A 22,099-nucleotide genomic window follows, 5' to 3' on the forward strand; every position below is an offset into this window, starting at 1 on the left:
GCTATCTATTTAGATAGCAAATTTGAAATAAAAACATAGGTAACACTTTCTGGTAACACTACACAGTTATTACTGTGTAGCTGCAATGTAAATACATATTAACAACTGTATTACAACAATGTAATACCACAGGTTTTACATTGTAATTACAATAGAATAATGATTTATTGGTATAGGTTATTGCAATTGTGGAAAAACAAAAGGTAATTACAAAACCTCCTGTAGGATGCTATTCCAAGTGTGTAAGTAGACACAATTTTGTTTTAGTAATTACACAATGTCTTGTAACACATGTAATAAAACATACTGGTATTACACTTTAGCAGTCGGCTCTGTTGCACCATATGAATAACTACACAGAAGGTGTTGTCTCTAGCTAATCCTAATGGTGACTACCCCTCCTACAGCTGGATGCTGACCCTCAAACATAGCCTGACATCCAGATTTTAGAGGTAAGAGTAATCCTACTTAGAGATTGCACAGATATGCACAACATATTACATATCTTACCTAAAACTGGAGGCTTAAAAATAGGGTCAGTAATCAGTAATGTATCTTTAACCAACAAACACTACAGGCTAACTTCCCATGCTTATTGCCTGTTAAAAAAAATTTCTTTGAACAATCACATTTTATGTATGAACAATGTAATTCTTTTCTTACATTAGACACATACTGTAATGGACTAGCCATTTACATGTTACAGTACACATCAGTCAGCTAATGTTCTTCACATATCTAGAGGCACTACACTATATTGGAGAAAGCAGACTGTGTTAAAGCGTTGAATAAAGACTCTAGAGAATGTAACATTTGATGTAATCATGAAGCAGACATTAGCATGGTCAAAGCAGAGGCACATCTCAGTGCCAGATGGAAAAGCGCTCGTCTGCCATGTGCGCTAGACTAGCTTAAGAGGATGCAAAGCGAGGAGATGAGAACCCTTGCTCAGAGAGATGGGGCTGATTTAGAATGTGATAAACTATTTCTCCCATGCGAGAATCAGGGGTGGGAGCTTAAAAATTTAGGTTTTCTTGTGGCACACAAGTCCCCCACCTCGTCCGCGCCAGTAGCAGACAGAAACTATTAACCCATTACACCCAAAAGAGAATTGCAATGTTTTGGAAGTTATAGAAATGTCAACTGTGCATTGTATTCACAGTTAACATACCTGGAATTAAATGGTTAATTCCCATAAATAATAAAGCCCCCGATCTGTTGTATTAGAGATACATATGTTCCTATTATGGTAATATAAAACATTTGAATTGTCTCCCAGTGATAGTCAAACAACAGAGGAGTGACTCCAGCCTGGCTCCAGGCTTGTGCTCAATTCAGAAATGAGTTGAGAAAGCTTAATGCATTTCATTTTAGTTCTTGAATTTGAATATAGTTTGAATTACGTGAATTTAAACATGGATTAAGTGCAATTTAAATGTCTCTTCTATTTTGATTGAGATGTTATTATATTAAACTATTAAAAATACATAGAGAAGCCAAATGAGTCCAACAAATAAATTGCAAAGGATTACAGCATTAACACTAAAGGTCAAGACTTAGTCCTTACATTAAAATCAAAAAAATTATCATCAGCCAAAAATAAACATTTGTGACTATGTTATTAGTGTTCAGAGATAGACAGTATTTCTGTATTTCAGTAACATTTGAATATTTTGATATTTGTCTGAACTGGTTTAAACCATACTATAAATTAGTTTGTGATGACCTGTGATTTATTTCAAAATACAGCAACTTTTCATGTAACATTTCTATGTAGAAGTACATTTTTGTGGCCAATCTAACCTAAATTGCATCTATTGGCACCATGCTGTGAAATGAGCATCCTCTAAGCGTAGAAAAAAAAAAGTGAAAACATGCTGAGTATTTTTCTAATGAGCTACGCAATAAAACAAGGTGAATAATGTCCCCAATGTGCAGATAATTTTAGCATGATCATTAATTTCTCTTAGATATATTATTATGGTATTTTAAATTCTAATGAAATTTCCCATCCCAGATTATATTTAATGTTTTATATTTTCTCAATAAGCAGACATTACCATACCCATACCATCTTCTTCCGCTTATCCGGGGCCGGGTCGCGGGGGCAGCAGTCTAAGCAGGGATGCCCAGACTTCCCTCTCCCCAGACACTTCCTCTAGCTCTTCCGGGGGGACACCGAGGCGTTCCCAGGCCAGCCGGGAGACATAGTCCCTCCAGCGAGTCCTAGGTCTTCCCCGGGGTCTCCTCCCGGTGGGACGGGACCGGAACACCTTCCCAGGAAGCAGACATTCATTTCCCAAAATGCATTAGATTAGTCCTCAAATTGACCCTGACGGCATTAAACAGAAAGCAAATAAATGAAATGGTGGAATATTTACACTCACTTGCATGTTTATTATGGATTCCAGAATAACCATAAATTAACACAATGTTCTTGGTGTAATGGTGGTCGTTGTAGTACACAGCATGTAGACACAGACTCCACAAAATTGATAACTATTAACAATTAATGGTGATGAAAGCAGTGAGTTTTATGTAATATACAACCCAAAAAGTTGGGATGCTGCATAACATTTAATTAAAAACAGAATGCAATGATGTGCAAATCATTTAAACCTTATTTTAAATAGAAAATAATACAAAGACAACATACCAAATGTTGAAACATTTTATTGTTTCTTGAAAAATATATGCCCACTTTGAATTTGATGCCAGCAGTAGGTTTCAAAAAAGTTGGGACAGAGGCAGCAAAAGATTGGAAAAGTTGTGTAATGCTAAAAAACTAAACCTGGTGGAATATCACACAACTAATTAGTTCAGTTGGCAACAGGTCAGTAACATGATTGGGTATTAAATTATCATTCCAGAGAGGATGAGTCTGTCAGAAATGAGGATGGGGAGGGGTTCACCACTCTGTGAAAGACTATGCGAGCAAATAGTGCAACAATTTAAGAAAAACATTTCTCAATGTAAAATGATAAAGAGTTTGGGGATCTAATCATCCAATACATAATATCATTAAAAAATACAGAGAATCCGGAGAAATCTCTGTACACAAGAGACAAGCTGAAAATCAATATTGGATGGCCATGATCTTCGCGCTCAGATGGCACTGCATTGAAAACAGACATGATTCTGTAGTGGAAATCACTACATGCGCTCAGAAACACTTCTGAAAACCATTGTTTGTGAACACAGTATGTCGCTACATCCACAAATGCAAGTTAAAACTACCATGCAATGAAGAAATCATACTATGGACTATGGAACCAGCGTCCTCTGCACTAAAGAGGAGAGGGACCATCCATCTTCTTATAAGCACGGTTCAAAAGTCAGCATCTGTGATAGTATAGGGGTGCATTACTGCACAAGGCATGGGTGACTTGCACATCTGTGAAGGCACCATTAATGCTGAACAATATATATTGGTTTTTGAGCAACATTTGTTGCCATCCAGATAACTTTTTTAGGGAAGGCCTTGCTTTTTTTCAGCTAAACCACATTCTGCATATATGTCAACAGCATGGCTCCATAGTCTGGGTGCTAAATTAGCCTGCCTGCAGTCCAGACCAGACCGCATTATGAAACAGGAAATACTACAAATGAGACCCCAAACTGTTGAGCAGCTGAAATCCTATATCAACCAAGGGTGGTGCTGCATTCACTTTAAAAAATATATCCCCAGATCCCAAGAAACTGAGGACACCAAGGTGATGCATCACAGTGGTAAACATGCCCCTGTCCCAACCTTTTTGCTGGCATCAAATTCATAATAGGCACATATTTTTCCAAAAACAATAACACTTCTTAGTTTCAACATTTAAAATGTTCTTTTTGTATTATTTTGAATTAAATATAGGGATAACTGATTTGCACATGGTTGCATTCTGTTATTATTTGCATTTTAGTTGCATCCCAACTGTTTTGGAAACGGGGTTGTATATGGATTTACAATTGGTGTACACATTTACAGTCCTTGTATATTCATCTAGATGCAGAGATATAAGCAGGGGCCTAGAGTCATGCAGGACCTCGATGGAGGGCAGGTGGCAGCTGCTGACCCGTTCTGCGGACCGTACTGTAGTTCCCAGTCTGGCCCTGCAGCCGGCAGATGCAGACCTAAATTAGGGCAGGATAGATTTTTTTTTAACTGCCTTAGGTGCTTCATCCACTGGTGTGCACATGATCTAACACCGAGTCAAACCCCTGAAAAAGGTTGAATATTTCAGGGGAATGAACACTACAAGGTGTCAGAAATGTTACACAGGAATTGTTCCATGAAAATGAGGCTGCTGTTGGTCTTGCGTCTGTTTGTTCATGCTGAGAAGAGCCCATTCTATTTCATCCTAAATCTGCTTTTGAGTTGAGGTCTGTGTACTGCACGGGCAACTGAAGTGAACTTAACCAGGATTTTTCAGATAAGGCAATGTTTTTCCACAGTTCAGTTGTCCAGTTTTGGTCCTGTAGTGTCCACCGAAACCGCTTCTTCTTGATTTTAGCTGATAAGAGTGGAAACTGGTGCGGTTTTCTGCTGCAGTAGCACATTTAGTGACAAGGACAGATGAGTTGTACTTCACAATAGGCTGTTCTGCATGCTAGTGTTTCCTATAGCATTCTGTGTTGGGAACAGGGGCATTGGTTCTTTTGTTTTTTTCTGGAACAGCTATCGGACAATCACTAAACTGCCTGGTCTGTGTGTTTTGACACAGGCAAGATAGTTTAGGTTAGTTTAGGTTTTTCTTTACTGTGGCAAAAAATGAAGATACATCCTGTGGGTCCTGTCTGTGTCTAACCTTGATGTCAATCGAAAAAAAATGTTACATAGACATTTGTGGCAGCAATAAAAAATTAACACATCTCAACTAAACAACAAACAAATGAATAAAAGGGAAAATTCACTACCATGACTTAAACAAAGCTAGTAATCAGCTTAACACACAATAGCTTAAAGCTGTCATGGATGAAATATATTTATTTTAGAAATCAACCTCATCTTCAGTGTCGTAGGAGATGTTATTTGTGATATTTTATTGATGTTTTATTAAAGTTTGGTGTCTACTGCATGCTGTCGTTGTGACGGCTGCTCTGCGTGGCACTGCGTGCTCTGTCCCTCTCCGGTGCTCCACCTCACCAGTGTACTAACTGCTGTCAGGAGCAGATGGCAGCAGCGCACCCATCACAAACACACACACATGATTTGAGTTAGTAATTATGATGTCGGTTTAGGTTTCTCATTTTCACCCGCCCCTCACGGGTTACTGTGTCCTTGTCTGTTTGACCGTGGTGCTCTTTCTCTTTATTAAATCCAAGAAATGTTCTTCGTTCTGTGTTATTCTTTGGTTACTTTCGTGTTTGCCTCATCTTTTACACAATCTGTACCTTCGCACCTCACAGTCGTATCCTATATATAATCTTTTCCTCTCATCTTCCATGTTAATCCAAGGTTGTACCCAAGTAATATATTATCCTAGTATCATTATCTGAGTCAGAAATGTTCAATATTTGGCTGCTAGACAGTTCAGTTAAAATAACAGTTAACAACCAGCCAGCATGTGAATAAATCCATGCAAATACCACAGAAAGATTCACTTAGGGGGATATCCAGTTTAAAATAATTTAATCCAGGTAAAGAATCTTTCAGCACTCCACAGTGATTGACTTTTATTTGAAAAACAATCAATAAACGTCTATTTCCTGTCATTCAGATTCTACATCCTGTGATGTGTGGCCAATTCAATTCAGTTTGCATGTGAGTCAGATAACAAATACTGAATTGAGCCAACAATGATTGACTCTCGTGCCATAACTGATGGTTCATTAATGTGTTTAGTTGAGGTAGAGAGAGTCAGGCATTGATAGAGGCATGCTGAATTACCATTAAACAGGAATAGTCAATGGTGAGGAACTAATTAGTGACTCACAGATTTCGCTGGGTGTTCTCACCCTGGATGACTTTAGCCACAAACGCCGGTTTGATGTGGCCAGAGGGGAGGAATAAGACTTCACTTTATTTTCTCTTTCTTTCTACCTCTTTTTTTCTCTCACTCCTTTTGTAGGGGATGATGCTACCAAGTTTATCTTTCCCTAGATGTGTTGAAACAACCAGCTGTGTTCTTTTTGTGCCAGCCTGCAAAGGCCCAGGAACAAGAGTAGCTGAAAACGGTAATTATGTTACTTCTTCTCAAGTAGTCTTTCTGATCACCATTAAAAGACTAATGATGTAACCTCTACTTAAAAAGTTTGCTAGTCATTTCCGCTAGTACATTATTTACCTGAGCAAATCAGTTCAACTGCAATGTTCAACGGTTGGTGTAAATACTTAAAGCGTGTACATAAATACTCTTCTATTGTGCTTTGGTGTCATGGGGTTATCATGAATTTACTCAAACTATACTTTTAATAATTCATGCATTTTATATTAGTTGCCCAAAGCATACATTTAAAGAGCGTGTTTGTGTGTGCTTGTTTTTCTGCCTGTGTGTTTCTGCTATATAATAGGAACCAAAATGTGGTTGAAATGGGAAAAAGTTTACGAATTGGTATATTTTTCAAGTATCTATTCTTTTGCCTTGGATCTTATGATACACCTTCTCAAATTGTTGCAAATAAATCCAATTGAAAGAATTAAATAAACTGCATTACATATGTTAAGCATAATTGATTTGCAAGTACAGTATGTAGAATACTGGGATATGGGAAATTTGCAGAAGAAAAATAAATAGCAGTTTATCTGTTCTGATTGGCTTGCTCCATCCCTGCGATGATTGCTCCAACTGCCCAGAGCAGTAGGTGAAACTGCTTCAGGTAAAGGCAAAAGAACCGGCAGGATTCTAAATGCCATACACTTTCTGACCCTTTCCAATGCTTATTGTGTGCTTGCAGACATGTAAGGACAAATATTAACATTTGGTTGTAATGTTCACGTTTCGCTCACTGAAAGTACGGAGGAATTCAGCTTCATTGCTTTTTCCCTTAGTTCTGCCTGATCACAAGGGTTTTCCCCCACTCTGTACATTGCATTAGAGGTTAGATTTGGGGTCAAACTTAGAGGGCAGGTTAGGTAAATTAAGTTCAAGTTAGGGCTGAGTTTAGGTGTAGTAAAGGCATACTTTCACAAAAAGATGTTTGAACATCATACTGGACTATGGTAATCATATTCTCAAGTATAGTTTCCATTATTTAATCTTATAATACTGTATAATCCATAACGATTTCCAAATGAGGACGCCTTACTATTTGCCTGCACACTTTCTGTACCTGTTTTATACATAGAAGAATATTTCAATCAACCTATGATTTCTACTTCTAAAATATTTCAAATAAGGAAACACTATGACATTGAATAATGCTGACAGCTCTTTTCATCTGTCTGCAGAAACCACCATACTCTTACTTGTCAGTTAAGTCCAATTCTACTACAAAAACATTTTTGAAGTATGTGAAAATTACAACAGCATGGCCACTGGTAAAATATTAAATACCCATGTTCTAAGCAAAGACAGTTCTATCTTTGAAATGGTTTGTGATTAGAGAGGGGAAGCCTTATTTGCACCCTGAAGTTACCCCAGGCCCAATGTATTTCGGTTGAAACAGGAGTATGCATGGCTGTGTGGAATCTGAGCATTAACAATTACAATGTGAATGTACGTTTCATTGGAAGTATATGTGCTTAGATAATGAGAACAACAGAAACCTCTCTGTTTAGATTATCTCTCTGTGGGTTTCGCTCTGATAACCCCAGGAATGTGTACATTGACCATTTGGCATGGGGGTTACTGTCTTGGAAACCTGATCTTTGCTAGGTAGATACACCCTTCAATGTGTATATCAGCTTTTAACCAACCAATGAGAAGAGATTGAGTGACAAACGGATATGCGATAATTATTACAACCACTATACAAAATGGCTGATTTCTAACAGCTGCAAAACGTGATTTCACAGGCTCCATTCAGTTTCCAGCGTTTGTCGAATGGGATAGCTGTCTGTGAGTCCAGTGAATGTAACCATCTATAGTTGTAGTGACATATCTAACTTTTATAGGTCTACAGCTGTGATAAAAGGATATAATTTTTCACCAAGGATTAAAGTTAAGATTAAATATTAAGGTTCTGGTTAGAATAGCATATCCCAGTTAAGCTTCCAGTATACCATGTTTGTCTGGTGTATATTCCCAAACATCTCCAGCCCAATTGAAAAGTGAAGACACAAACAAGGAACCAGGAAGGAAAGGTACACATGAACTGTGAAGCCTGTTTTTCAAAGAGATTGGACAGCCCAGAAAATTGACTTTCAAAGGGAACTTCAACATTATTGAATGTTTAACTTTTGTCATGGCATTATTTTCAGTGTATTAAATGGAATCTGGCGAAGACAAAGGCGGAGAAGATGGTCAGTGACTCAAGAAAGAGCACTAGAAAGAGAGCTGTACTAGTTCAGTAATGTGGAGATCAAATTGCTCTCTATTTGCCATTTTCTAAACACTGAGTTGCAGAAAAAATATCAGGTAGGGAGAAGCTCTTGTCACCTATCCAAAAGACCAATCACTGACAAAGGTGCAAGACATTCTGACCAATCATAGTATGCGCCCTGCTATGTGCCACAAGAAAATGCTAGAAAAAAGTATGTGTTCGAGAAGTTCCCAAATTCCCTGTCTGCACACAACCCACCCCCTAAAACCCACTAAAGTTGCACAATCCATTCACAGATGGTGACAATCTGGAAGTATAATTAAGCATAAAACAACAATGAAAGTGGCGAGTAGCACCACATACAAACATTTTGAGCTCTCCATTTTAACTTACAACCTTTCCAGTTGTGACAACTGCGACCTCTGCTGGTTCACCTCCCCCTGCAGCGGGCGGGCCCCAGCGGTCGACGTCACCGGCCTTCTGACACCACCGTCTCATCATACATTTCACCTGTGTCTCGTTTAGTGCACCTGTTCCTCATCATCGCTGTTTCCCCCGGTATATATGTTCCCTCTGCTCCCCCTGTCTTTGTGTGTGATTGTTCTCTGCCACTGTCAGAAGCTGTATGCGTTTATGAAAGACGCTCGTTCTGTTTATCTTTTTCTATTCATATATAAAAACCTTCATCCGCCACGCCTTCTCCGGTTCCTCCTTGCTTCCTCAACCTAAGCCGTGACAGAATCACACACCTCTTCAAGAAAACAGCAAGGATATGGAGCCCGAAGGAGCTACAGGCGAGGTCGGTGTTGCGGAGGCGGTCCAGGTGCATTCAACAATGCTGGCCAGCCTAGGCGCCGCGATGGACAATGTTCTGAAAGCGGTGCAGCGCCTAGAGCTGAGCCAGCAGCACCCCGCAACACCGGCCGTCTCTCCGCCGGCCCCAGCCTCGCCACCAGCCATGGGGCCGTTGCATCTCCCTTTGCCTAGGGATTACAACGGGGCGGCGGACCGCTGCCAGGGATTCCTATTGCAACTGGACATCGCGCTCCAGGCGATGCACCCTGCGCCGACCGAGGCACAGAAGATCACCTCGCTCGTCTCCTGCCTTTCCGGAAAAGCCCTGGAGTGGGCCACCGCCGTCTGGAACACCGAGCAGCCCACCCAGGGCAGCTACGCCGAGTTCACCCGCCGCTTCCGAGCCGTGTTTGACCACCCGCACGAAGGAAGAGAGGCGGGTGAACGGCTGTTCCACCTTCGGCAGGGGACGAGGTCGGCGCAGGAGTTTGCACTGGAGTTCCGGACCCTGGCAGCGGGATCAGGGTGGAACGAACGGGCTCAAATCGACCACTACCGTTGTAGCCTTCGCGAGGACGTCCGGAGGGAGCTAGCCTGTCGAGACGTGTCCCTCTCCTTCGACCAGCTGGTTGACATGTCCATCCGTCTCGACAACCTGCTGGCTGCCCGAGGACGTCCCGGAAGAGGCCCGTCCGTTCCACCCTGCCAACCCGACACCGCCGTCCCCATGGAATTGGGGGCGGCTGCACTGCCGGGCAGATGTCGGGGAGGGCAGGTGCGGAGTGCCTCCAAGGGACAACGAGGCCGTACCACGGCACCACACCGCACCTCCCTCCCTGAGTCGAGAGGCGACAGGCATGGCACTTCCGCGTCACCCCAGGTAGCACATGCACATTCGCCACTAACCTCTTCCCTCTCTATGTGCACTGTCCCTGTTAGGTTCCCCGGCTTTCCACGGCTTTCCCGGTGTAAGGCGCTGGTAGACTCAGGCGCAGCTGGGAATTTCATGGATAGGTCTTTTGCCCTGCGGTCACGCATACCCCTCCAGGCCCTCGACACCCCCCCTGCCCGTGAGAGCTTTAGACAGCCGGCCACTAGGGTCAGGTCTGGTCACGAGTTGCACTGTTCCCCTCCTCCTGATTACCGACAACCGACACAGCGAAACCATTTCATTTCACGTCATCGACTCACCCACGTTCCCAGTCGTTTTAGGTTTCCCCTGGTTGTCCCTACACGACCCCGTCATCTCCTGGTCTAGTCGACGTCTGTCGGGGTGGTCGCGGAAGTGCCAGGGTAGGTGTTTGGGTGTTTCCGTTGGCTCGACCTCGGTGGAAAGTCCAGACAGTGCTCCCGCCGTGCCCATTCCCCCCGAATACAGGGACTTGGCTACGGTTTTCTCCAAGGCCAAGGCTGCTGTGTTGCCACCACACCGGCTGGGGGATTGTGCGATAGACCTCGTTGACGGAGCCGCACTCCCGAAGGGTCACGTGTATCCACTGTCCCGCACCGAAACGGAGACTATGAACGCCTACGTTACGGAAGCGTTGGAACAGGGCTACATTAGGCCCTCCAAGTCACAGGTCTCCTCGAGGTTTCTTTTTTGTGAAAAAGAAGGACGGTGGTTTGCGCCCGTGCATTGATTACCGGGCGCTGAACAAGATCACCATTCCGTTCCGCTACCCTCTCCCCTTTGATCTCTGCGGAGGTGGAGAGGATGCACGGGGCCCGCTTTTCACCAAATTAGACCTCAGGAGTGCCTATAACCTAGGTGCGTATCCGGGAAGGAGACGAGTGGAAAACTGCCTTTAGTACCACGTCCGGCCATTACGAGTATTTAGTGATGCCGTACGGGTTGATGAATGCGCCTTCAGTCTTCCAGTCCTTCGTCAACGACGTATTCCGGGACTTGTTGTGCGAAGGAGTGGTAGTGTATATTGATGAAATCTTGATATTCACTGCCACCCGCGCCAAACATGTCTCGTTAGTGCGCAGAGTGCTGGCTCGACTGCTGGAGCATGACCTGTACGTGAAAGCCGAGAAGTGTCTGTTTTTCCAGTCGTCTGTGTCCTTCCTGGGATTATCGCTGTTCCAGCACAGGTGTGGCTATGGAGGAGCCTCACATTGACGCCGTGCGTAATTGGCCGACCCCAACCACAGTTAAGGACGTGCAACGTTTCTTAGGCTTCTCTAATTACTACAGGAGGTTTATCCGGGGCTTTAGCCAGGTCGCGGCTCCGATCACCTCCCTTCTGAAGGGGGGGGGCGACCCGGTTGCGGTGGACCGTGGAGGCGGAGCGGGCGTTTGTGGAACTGAAACACCGTTTCACCACCGCTCAGGTCCTGGCCCATCCCGACCCGTCGCTCCAGTTCATCGTGGAGGTGGACGCGTCCGATTGTGGGCTCGGTGCCATCCTCTCCCAACGGACGGGGTGTCGTAACACGCTTCGTCCCTGTGCCTTCTTCTCCCAGAAGCTCAGTGCGGCGGAGCGGAACTACGACATAGGTGATCGTGAGCTGCTGGCCGTGGTTCGAGCCCTGTCGGCGTGGAGGCACTGGTTAGAGGGGGCTAAACACCCTTTCCTCGTCTGGACTGACCACCGGAACCTGGAGTACATGCGGGCAGCGAGGAGGCTGACCCTCGCCAGGCAAGGTGGCTATGTTTTTTCACCCGGTTTGTGTTTACTCTTACCTACAGGCCGGGGAGTAAGAACATCGGGGCTGACGCGCTGTCCCGCCAGCATGACACGGAGGAGAGGCCAGTGGATGATGCTCCCGTGCTCCCGGAGTCATGCATCGTGGCACCGGTGGTATGGGAACTGGACGCGGACATCGCCGGAGCGCAGCGCGACGAGCCCTCTCCGCCCACATGCCCTGAGGGCCGTACGTATGTGCCGGCGTCTGTCCGCGACCGCCTCATCTACTGGGCGCATACATCTCCCTCCTCCGGTCATCCTGGCATCGGGCCAACAGTGCGCGCCCTGGCCGGTAAGTACTGGTGGCCCACTTTAGCCAAGGACATGAGGGTATACGTCTCTTCCTGCTCGGTGTGCGCCCAGAGTAAGGCACCCCGGCACCTACCTGTGGGCAAGTTGCACCCCTTGCCCATTCCACAACGACCATGGTCCCACCTTTCTGTTGATTTTTTGACTGATCTCCCCCCTTCCCAGGGCCATACCACCATCCTGGTCGTTGTGGATCGGTTCTCGAAGTCCTGCCGCCTCTTGCCTCTGCCCGGCCTTCCTACTGCCCTACAGACCGCGGAGGCCCTGTTTACACACGTCTTCCGGCACTATGGGGTGCCCGAGGACATCGTGTCTGACCGGGGTCCCCAATTCACGTCCAGGGTGTGGAAAGCGTTTATGCAGCACCTGGGGATCTCGGTCAGCCTGACCTCGGGCTACCATCCCCAGTCCAACGGGCAGGTGGAGCGGGTAAACCAAGAAGTGGGTAGGTTCCTCCGGTCCTACTGCCAGGACCGGCCGGGGGAGTGGGCAGAGTTTCTGCCGTGGGCAGAATATGCACTGAATTCTCTGCACCACTCCTCCACGGGCGTGACGCCTTTCCAGTGCGTACTGGGCTACCAGCCGGTCCTGGCACCCTGGACGCCGAGCCAGACCGGTACCCCTGCGGTGGACGACTGGTTCCGGCGGGCAGCGGGCACATGGGAGGCAGTACAATCCCGCCTCCGGCTCGCTGTCCGCCGTCAAAAGACCTCTGCGGACCGCCACCGCGGGGAGGCCCCAGTGTATCGGCCGGGCGACCGGGTCTGGCTCTCGTCCAGGGACCTGCCCCTCCGCCTGCCCTGCCGGAAGCTGGCCCCGCGGTTTGTGGGGCCCTTTAAAGTCCTGAGGAGAGTCAACGAGGTAACATATCGGTTACGCCTTCCCCCCGACTACCGTATTAATCCCTCGTTCCATGTGTCTCTCCTCAGGCCGGTGGTGGATGGTCCCCTTCAGGGGTGTGAGGTGCGGGAGGTACCCCCTCCCCCTCTGGACATCGAGGGGGCCCCGGCGTACTCTGTCCGCTCCATCATCGACTCGAGGCGCCGGGCGGGGGGCCTCCAGTACCTCGTGGAGTGGGAGGGGTACGGCCCGGAGGAGCGGAGCTGGGTTCCGGTGAAGGACGTCCTGGCTCCCGTCCTTGTCCGCGACTTCCATCAGCGTCGGCCGGATCGCCCTGCTCCGCGCCCCCCGGGTCGGCCCCGGGGCCGGTGTTGTCGCGCGGCTAGGGCCGCGCGTCAGAGGGGGGGTACTGTGACAACTGCGACCTCTGCTGGTTCACCTCCCCCTGCAGCGGGCGGGCCCCAGCGGTCGACGTCACCGGCCTTCTGACACCACCGTCTCATCATACATTTCACCTGTCTCGTTTAGTGCACCTGTTCCTCATCATCGCTGTTTCCCCCGGTATATATGTTCCCTCTGCTCCCCCTGTCTTTGTGTGTGATTGTTCTCTGCCACTGTCAGAAGCTGTATGCGTTTATGAAAGACGCTCGTTCTGTTTATCTTTTTCTATTCATATATAAAAACCTTCATCCGCCACGCCTTCTCCGGTTCCTCCTTGCTTCCTCAACCTAAGCCGTGACACCAGTCACGGTTGTTGGCTTATCTGACTGTCTTCCACCTTGTTTCAACACACCCTAGCAAATCACCAGTCTGTTTAAATGTAATTGGGCTTACCATTGCCCATAGTGGCTGGATTTCAAGTACTTTTGTTATTTTCCCCACCCGGAAAAACGTCTAAAAAAGAAGTGAGTATGTAGTGAGGCCACTGTGCTGCATCCTGAATGTGTTGTTATGTACTAGTCCACATTTTGCTTCCCCTTTTAAAATCCATAATTTAAATATACTGGGGAAAAGGCTGTGTTTCTGTTCCCCATGCTACCTTTCAACATGCATTCACAAACCATGTGCCACAACAAAAGGCTGTCTCAGTGCTTGTCGAGATTTTGCACTCTGTGCAGACTATTAATAGATAATGGTAAACTTGTAATTAAAACATATCCTTGCTAACAACAAAGAAACATTATTTTTGTTGGTGAAGCTACAAAATGTAGGTATATTAACAATGTGTAATAGAGGGTATAAAACTTAATTATGTTTTGAATGTTCCAACGACACTTCTGTTGTAAAAGAGATTGGGTGCATGTGCTTTTGTAAACAAAACCTTTAAATTAAGGTATTTAGAAAGTGCCAAGTAAGCAACCTAGTGTATAAACCACAATCTCTGTGACAGCAAGATGTATCAGCATTCAAAGAAAACAAATCTAGAAAATGTTAGGCTTGTCTTTCAGAAAAGTAAAATTGTCTTTGTATTTTATAAAGCAGCTGGCTTTATAAGTGTTGGACCAGTCCTCTAACCAAGGCTTTATTTTAAGAAACAAGTTAACATTTTAATCATTAGGAACTATTTTATATGACTCTGATCATTTAGATTCACACACACTACCCAATGCATAGTATTAGATATAAAGCAAATAAATAAAGATCAACAAAGATAAATGTCACATTCAAGCATTCAGAGAACACGCTGTGGGACTTATTTGTTTATGGGCTTTTACTGCAGATTGGGAGGGCCAATTTTCTCCATCCCTCTCCTAACGTTTGTGTCAGAGGACACTGGGCTGCATTCAAAGGGCTTTTCCAGGCCATTTATCTTGCATTCAGTAGCCTTGAAATGCCATTTCCAGATTTTATTGTGCATTTCATGAAAGGTCGGCATTGCTCGTTGGGCACTTGGTGTGTGCTGGGCTGAAAGGTACCTTGCAGCCAGTTCCGACACACCTTGTATCCCCTCACACTGCTCGGATCAGCTCCCCTGGGCAGAGGGTACTTTCGCTAAACTTGTGTGGGCAGATAGACAAGCTCCTGATCTGTAGTGCAGAAGATGATGCCCTTAAGCTGTGTGTATGTAAGGTATGTATACACACCGACAAAGGGCTTCTGCATACACACAGCACACATGCATGCAATTAGTTCTAATAATGCATAAAGGGGCAATTATCTTAAAAAAAAAAAAAAGATAAGTTTAAGGGGATTGTCCCAAACACTGGGCTTTGAAACAGTGGCATATTGGAGGAATTATTCTAAACAGATGTCATAAAGCATAAATATTTTTTTTCTCCCTTTTTGTTCAGACCAACCATATTACCAAAGGTCAGTTTGTGAGTACAGTGCATTTGGGAAAGTATTCAGACCTCTTCACCTTTTACCCGTTTAGCATTTTATAGCCATACTTTAAAATGTATTAACTCAAAAATACAGTACAGATTATTTGTATTTTTTTACAGATGTATTGTAGAAAGAAAATTATATCACATTTACAAGTATTCAAGACCCTTTGCTATGTTCATGAATAACTTTTCCATTGATCATTCTTGATGTTTTCAATGAGTCTACCTGTGGTATTTTCAATTAACTGGATTTGATTTGGAACAGCGCCGCCTGTCCATATAAGGTCCAACAGTTGAAAGTGCACGTCAGAGTATAAATCAAGCCATGAGGTTGAGGGAATTATAATTAATTAAAATTTATAAAAAAAATGTTTTACATTTTGTAATGAAATATGTAAATAAGTGAATTTACAGTATGTGTCCCAATACTGTCAATCCAGTTTTGTGTACACTGGATGAAGTCAGGTAATTTTGTGATGCTTTTATAACACCCAGACAATTCACAGATAGTTGCGTCATTGGTAACATTGGCACACAAAATTAACAATGATTTATCAACTGTGCTGAAACTGTAAAGCCGGAGAAGCATATCAGCAGGGGGGAGCTGCATATAGTGTAAGTTTAATTGAAAGGGACAGCAATTAATCCATCGGCCTGGTAAACTAATGTATTGCTTGTTATTTACCAACTATTTTGATGATAGCTGTATTGACTCCATCAAACTAAAAGAAGGTTAAGAAAGTTAATTAACATTTCAAGGCTACTCCATCTGTTTGGTACTGTAGCATGTCTTTCTCATTTTAACTTTTGGTTTTGTCACTTTAATTCCATCTTCTATTTATTAGCCAGATGGGTTATGTCCTAATGAATACCTGCTAGAAAAAAAAAAAAGGATTGTGGCTGGCTAGCTTATGCAATACCTTGTTTGAGATTCACTTCTTACCACTATATTGACCAAACAAGCAGTTCTACAGTACCCATAAAATAAAGTCTTCCTATCCAAAAAAAAGGACATTGCTATGATAAAAAGGAAAATGGTTTGAAAAATGTATATCTTCATTTGTTAATGCTAAGTTTAACATATGTCTGGAAATGACCCAAAAAACGTTTCTTCACATATCACTTCGAACAAGGCTGCAATAGCTTGCTAACTCTCTGTTGCGTCTGTTTTTCCTTAGGCTCTTTGTTGCCTTGTACCATCTCCAGGACCCTAGATGCATCAACTAACAACGCTAAACCCCTCAAGCTACATCCATGGATCTGCATGGGGTCTGTAGAGTTGACGTCCACACTCTCCTGCTGTTGCTAAGACGGCTGTGAGCTCAGGGGTTGTTTCAAGGCATGCTGCTTTGTGTGCGAGATTCCAAGAATTCTTTCACCTGCAGTAAAATATTATTTGAGCTGCCAGACAAAGGTTTAGGTCAAACTTTACTTTTCATTATGCTAACAAATAAAAAACAAATGTCCCTGGCAAGCTACAGTATTAAAACACCCTAGGACAAATTCATATTGTTTATTAAATACAATATTTTTTTACCAGTAGGGACCATGTATCCCTACTGGTATTGGCATCTAATATATGAGTCACAATTTTACACTAACAAATGCTTGATGTTGCTCTAATGCAATTGGATTCAATCTTTATTGCACAGTGTAGCTATCTTTTAATAAGAATGCTGCTTTGGGACTCATGTTAGGGTCCATCAAGGCTGCAAGGTTATGTCTTCCTTAGTAAATGCTAAACTGAACTTTCTACAGTAACTTGTGTTACTGTAGAAATCCACACCCATTATGACCTCTAAGCGCCACATAAAAAAGCCTGCAAATCTGTACCGTCTCATACTATCCGCCAAAAGCCTGTGAATATGATCACTCATAACCCAGCTCTTAAAGAGCCCAGGAATGTACATTCACCATCCAGCTCAACTCCCTATTCACAGTTTCTGTCACTGGCTGATAGATGAACAGGTAAAACTTGCAATATTGGCAAGCAAACAATGGCAGCACTATAGTTAAGTATATCTCTGGAGAAATATAAAAAAGGGCCTTTTTTTCAAGGACGTAGCAATAGGAAAAAAAGGAAACGAAAGAAGAAATTGCAGAGTGCACTCTTTTCTTCCCTGGCTGTTTACTTCGTGCCGCAGAGGCCGTAAATGTTAAGGAGTTGAAGCATATTGGGCATCATCTGCAGCACCCATCATTCCAGAAATTGTCTCTCTTTACCCTCTCTGCAGAAGTACGCAGGTCATTGCCATGCTTTCGGATCCTTCACTCTGTCACTTTGCAGGTGGCATTCCGCAGGCCCTATAAACAACCAGCGGCCATGATATCTCAAGGGTAGAGAAGGCGATTAGAATTTAGTCTCCTCAAAGATATAGGGCAGTCATATTTTCCTTGCTTGACTTTTTCACACTTGCCGTTGGTGAAGTCAAGCCCAGAAAAGCAAGGCTGAAGTAGGCCAGTGTCTGTCAAACTTGACACCTATTGAAAAGCTGCCCTCGAGATGTTAAATCTGTCAAGGCAATGCTCAAGTCATCTACCTATATTATGTATCTGGCCATCTACAAAACGTTGTAAAGTGGATTTAAATATGCCTCAACATATTCCTTTCACTCCGTAAGCTCATTCTCTTGATTGGCGGAATGGAAAGAGCTGCCTGGAGGTCTAGAGTATATGCCCCTTCCTCACAACAGCTAATTATCCAGAGACAAACTTTTATTGAATCCTACACTTTGAAGGGCTTTCTCTCTGCCCCATATAATTTTTTTTTTAATTATTGATTCCCTTTCCCCTTCATATCTGGCCTTGCATTTTCAATAAACGTCCTATTTTTCTTCTAGCCGTTATACTTTCTTCCCTTCAGTTCTCTCTCTCTCTCTTTCTCTCGCACTCTCTCTCTTTCTCTTTCTCTCTCTCTCTTTCTCTCTCTCTCTGTCTCGGAGCTGGCACAATCGTAACTGTAAACACACCATCTACTTGCGGCAATTATCAAAGGGTTAGAGTGGGAGAGGAATTGATCAGCACACATGCAGCACCACAGTAAACAAAGCCTCTTTTTCCCCTGTGTGCACAGCAATTATGAAGTGCAAGAAGAAAAAAAGTTTGCATGAGATATAAAAAGATATCTTGGCAGATACAGTTTGTCAAAAAAAACAAAAACAATGATGTGCCCCAGCCAGGAACACTTAAGCAATTAGTTGTAATTATCACCTGCATTTACGTTATTAAAGGCCTGGTGCAGTCAAAAAGACAGACACAATGCGACTTAATGATTGCATCAAAGACTGTCACTACACAAAACCTGGTAAGATGTTGCGGTGCAGCCTTATATAAAAAGTCCTTGCTTCAGTTTCATATATTTAATGTCTTTGTCCTGCATGTTTGTCACAAGTCTCTTGTCAAACTTGACCATGCTTCTCATCCTATAACAATCTATTTGATATAAACCATGATATGAAATGTCCTTCAGGCACGGTCAGATATAGATATATGAATGACATTTAAGAAAAATATAAATGGCTCTGGTGTGCTCGCCCTTCAGGGCCAGATTAGGTGACATTGAGCTTTTTTCCGCCTTTGTCTTTCAGCAGTGCATGATGGGGGAGATGTGTTCACATGCTCTGATGGAATCAAAATGGGCTATTATCGATGTGATGTAGTATTAGTGTCAGTGGGAGTAGAATAGTTCCTTTCATTTACACTGCTACAAGCTGTTCGTGAATGGATTATATAGTGTCACATGAAGGACATGTACATATGGGAAAATACACATTACTGTACCTTACTGCTTCCACTATTAATGCATGCATGAACTGTATACTGAATGTGACTGATGATGCTGCCCGATAAAGTGTTCACAGCCTTAGGATCAGGCTCAAAGGGCTAAGAGGACCAACTTTGTTCTCAAAGCACATTTGTCCGAGGGTATAATTGCTTATTCTCAATCGAGCGACCACAATGTATTCCACTGTATTCCACTTTAACAATCCAAGTGATGGATCCTAGGAGAGAAATCCTACCAAACAGCTGGTGCTCCTGTGAGTCTTTACGATGTGGAAGCAGCTTGCAATCACAAAAAGACAGAATGAGTAATTGGCCGAACACCGGCATCAATCAACAGTAATGACATTTTTTTATTCATTTGCTCTGAAGTTCCTCTAGATAACATTGAGGCCATGCTATCCCAGTGACTAACAAGTGTCCATATGAAATGATTCTCACCCTGCAAGTGTCAACACACTAAATTGACTTTCTTCCTTACATACAGCAACACACAGGGTGACTCGTTTTTTGGGCTCTGCGACTCCCCCATCTCTCTTTCTCTCTCTCTCTCTCCCTCACTTCTAGGATGACACGTGAGTTATAAAGGCTATCTGCCTAAAAGGGCACTGTCAGCGAAAATGTAGAAGACCAAAAAGATTTCAATTATCAATGTACCATTTAATACATCGCCTCCAGGCCAAACAGACTGTCATCTAAACAACGTGTGACGGGGGCTGTTGTTCCTCAAACACATCAGCTTGTAGCTAAAGCATTACTCTGGCAATTTGGCTTCTTTGGGCGGCGGGTAGAAAGGTTTAATGGGGTTTACATCCATCATGTAATAACATGAACTTGTGGTGGTGGATGGTGTCAATCGTTGCATTTTGGTGCAGGATTATGAGAGGTTGATGCTCTAGAGCGGGGGGTATTAAAACTCATACCCTTCGAACAGCAAGCTGGTTTACTGTTCAGCTTGATAATTAATTACAACCACCTGGTGTCCCAGCTCAAACTCATTTCCAGGGATTCTTCCAAAATCCTAAGAGGTGAATAATATACAGTGGGGCAAAAAAGTATTTAGTCAGCTATCAACTGTGCAAGTTCTCCCACTTAAAAAGATGAGAGAGGCCTGTAATTTTCATCATAGGTACACTTCAACTATGACAGACAAAATTAGGAAAATAAATCCCGAAAATCACATTGTAGGATTTGTAATGAATTTATTGGTAAATTCCTCGGTAAAATAAGTATTCGGTCACCTACAAACAAGCAAGATTCCTGGCTCTCACAGACCTGTAACTTCTTCTTTAAGAGGCTCCTCTGTCCTCCACTCGTTACCTGTATTAATGGCACCTGTTTGAACTTGTTATCAATATAAAAGACACCTGTCCACAACCTGAAACAGTCACACTCCTAACTCCACTATGGCCAAGACCAAAGAGCTGTCAAAGGACACCAGAAACAAAATTGTAGACCTGCACCAGGCTGGGAAGACTGAATCTGCAATAGGTAAGCAGCTTGGTGTGAAGAAATCAACTGTGGGAGCAATTATAAGAAAATGGAAGACATACAAGACCACTGATAATCTCCCTCGATCCGGGGCTCCACGCAAGATCTCACCCCGTGGGGTCAAAATGATCACAAGAACGGTGAGCAAAAATCCCAGAACCACACTGGGGGACCTAGTGAATGACCTGCAGAGAGCTGGGACCAAAGAAACAAAGGCTACCATCAGTAACGCACTACGCTGCCAGGGACTCAAATCCTGCAGTGCCAGACGTGTCCCCCTGCTTATGCCAGTACATGTCCAAGCCCATCTGAGGTTTGCTAGAGAGCATTTGGATGGTCCAGAAGAGGATTGGGAGAATGTCATATTGTCAGATGAAACCGAAATATAACTTTTTGGTAAAAACTAAACTCGTCGTGTTTGGAGAAGAAAGAATGCTGAGTTGCATCCAAAGAACACCATACTTACTGTGAAGCATGGGGGTGGAAACATAATGATTTGGGGCTGTTTTTCTGCAAAGGAATCAGGATAACTCATCCATGTAAAGGAAAGAATGAATGGGGCAATGGATCGTGAGATTTTGAGTGAAAACCTCCTTCTATCAGCAAGGGCATTGAAGATGAAATGTGGCTGGGTCTTTCAGCATGACAATGATCCCAAACACACGAGCCTGGCCAACGAAGGAGTGGCTTCGTAAGAACCATTTCAAGGTCCTGGAGTGGCCTAGCCAGTCACCAGATCTCAACTCCATAGAAAATCTTTGGAGGGAGTTGAAAGTCTGTGTTGCCCAGCGACAGCCCCAAAACATCACTGCTCTAGAGGAGATCTGCATGGAGGAGTGGGCCAAAATACCAGCAACAGTGTGTGAAAACCTTGTGAAGACTTACAGAAAACGTTTGACCTCTGTCATTGCCAACAAAGGGTATATAACTAAGTATTGAGATTAACTTTTGTTATTGACCAAATACTTATTTTCCACCATAATTTACCAATAGATTTATAAAAAATCCTACAATGTGATTTTCACAAGTTCAAACAGGTGCCATTAATACAGGTAACGAGTGGAGGACAGAGGAGCCTCTTAAAGAAGTTACAGGTCTGTGAGAGCCAGGAATCTTGCTTGTTTGTAGGTGACCAAATACTTATTTTACCGAGGAATTTACCAATAAATTCATAAAAAATCCTACAATGTGATTTTCGGGATTTATTTTCCTAATTTTGTCTGTCATAGTTGAAGTGTACCTATGATGAAAATTACAGGCCTCTCTCATCTTTTTAAGTGGGAGAACTTGCACAATTGGTGCCTGACTAAATACTTTTTTGCCCCACTTTATAAAAAAGGGGGAAAACTGTGGATGTGGCTTTGAGGTCCAGATTTTCAGGGCCATAGAGACACGATATTTACCATTGCAAGTTGTCATGCCAACTGATTTGATCTGAAAAACTGTCATAGG

The sequence above is a fragment of the Esox lucius genome, chromosome 23 (assembly GCF_011004845.1).
Source record: "Esox lucius isolate fEsoLuc1 chromosome 23, fEsoLuc1.pri, whole genome shotgun sequence".
Lineage (NCBI taxonomy): Eukaryota > Metazoa > Chordata > Actinopteri > Esociformes > Esocidae > Esox > Esox lucius.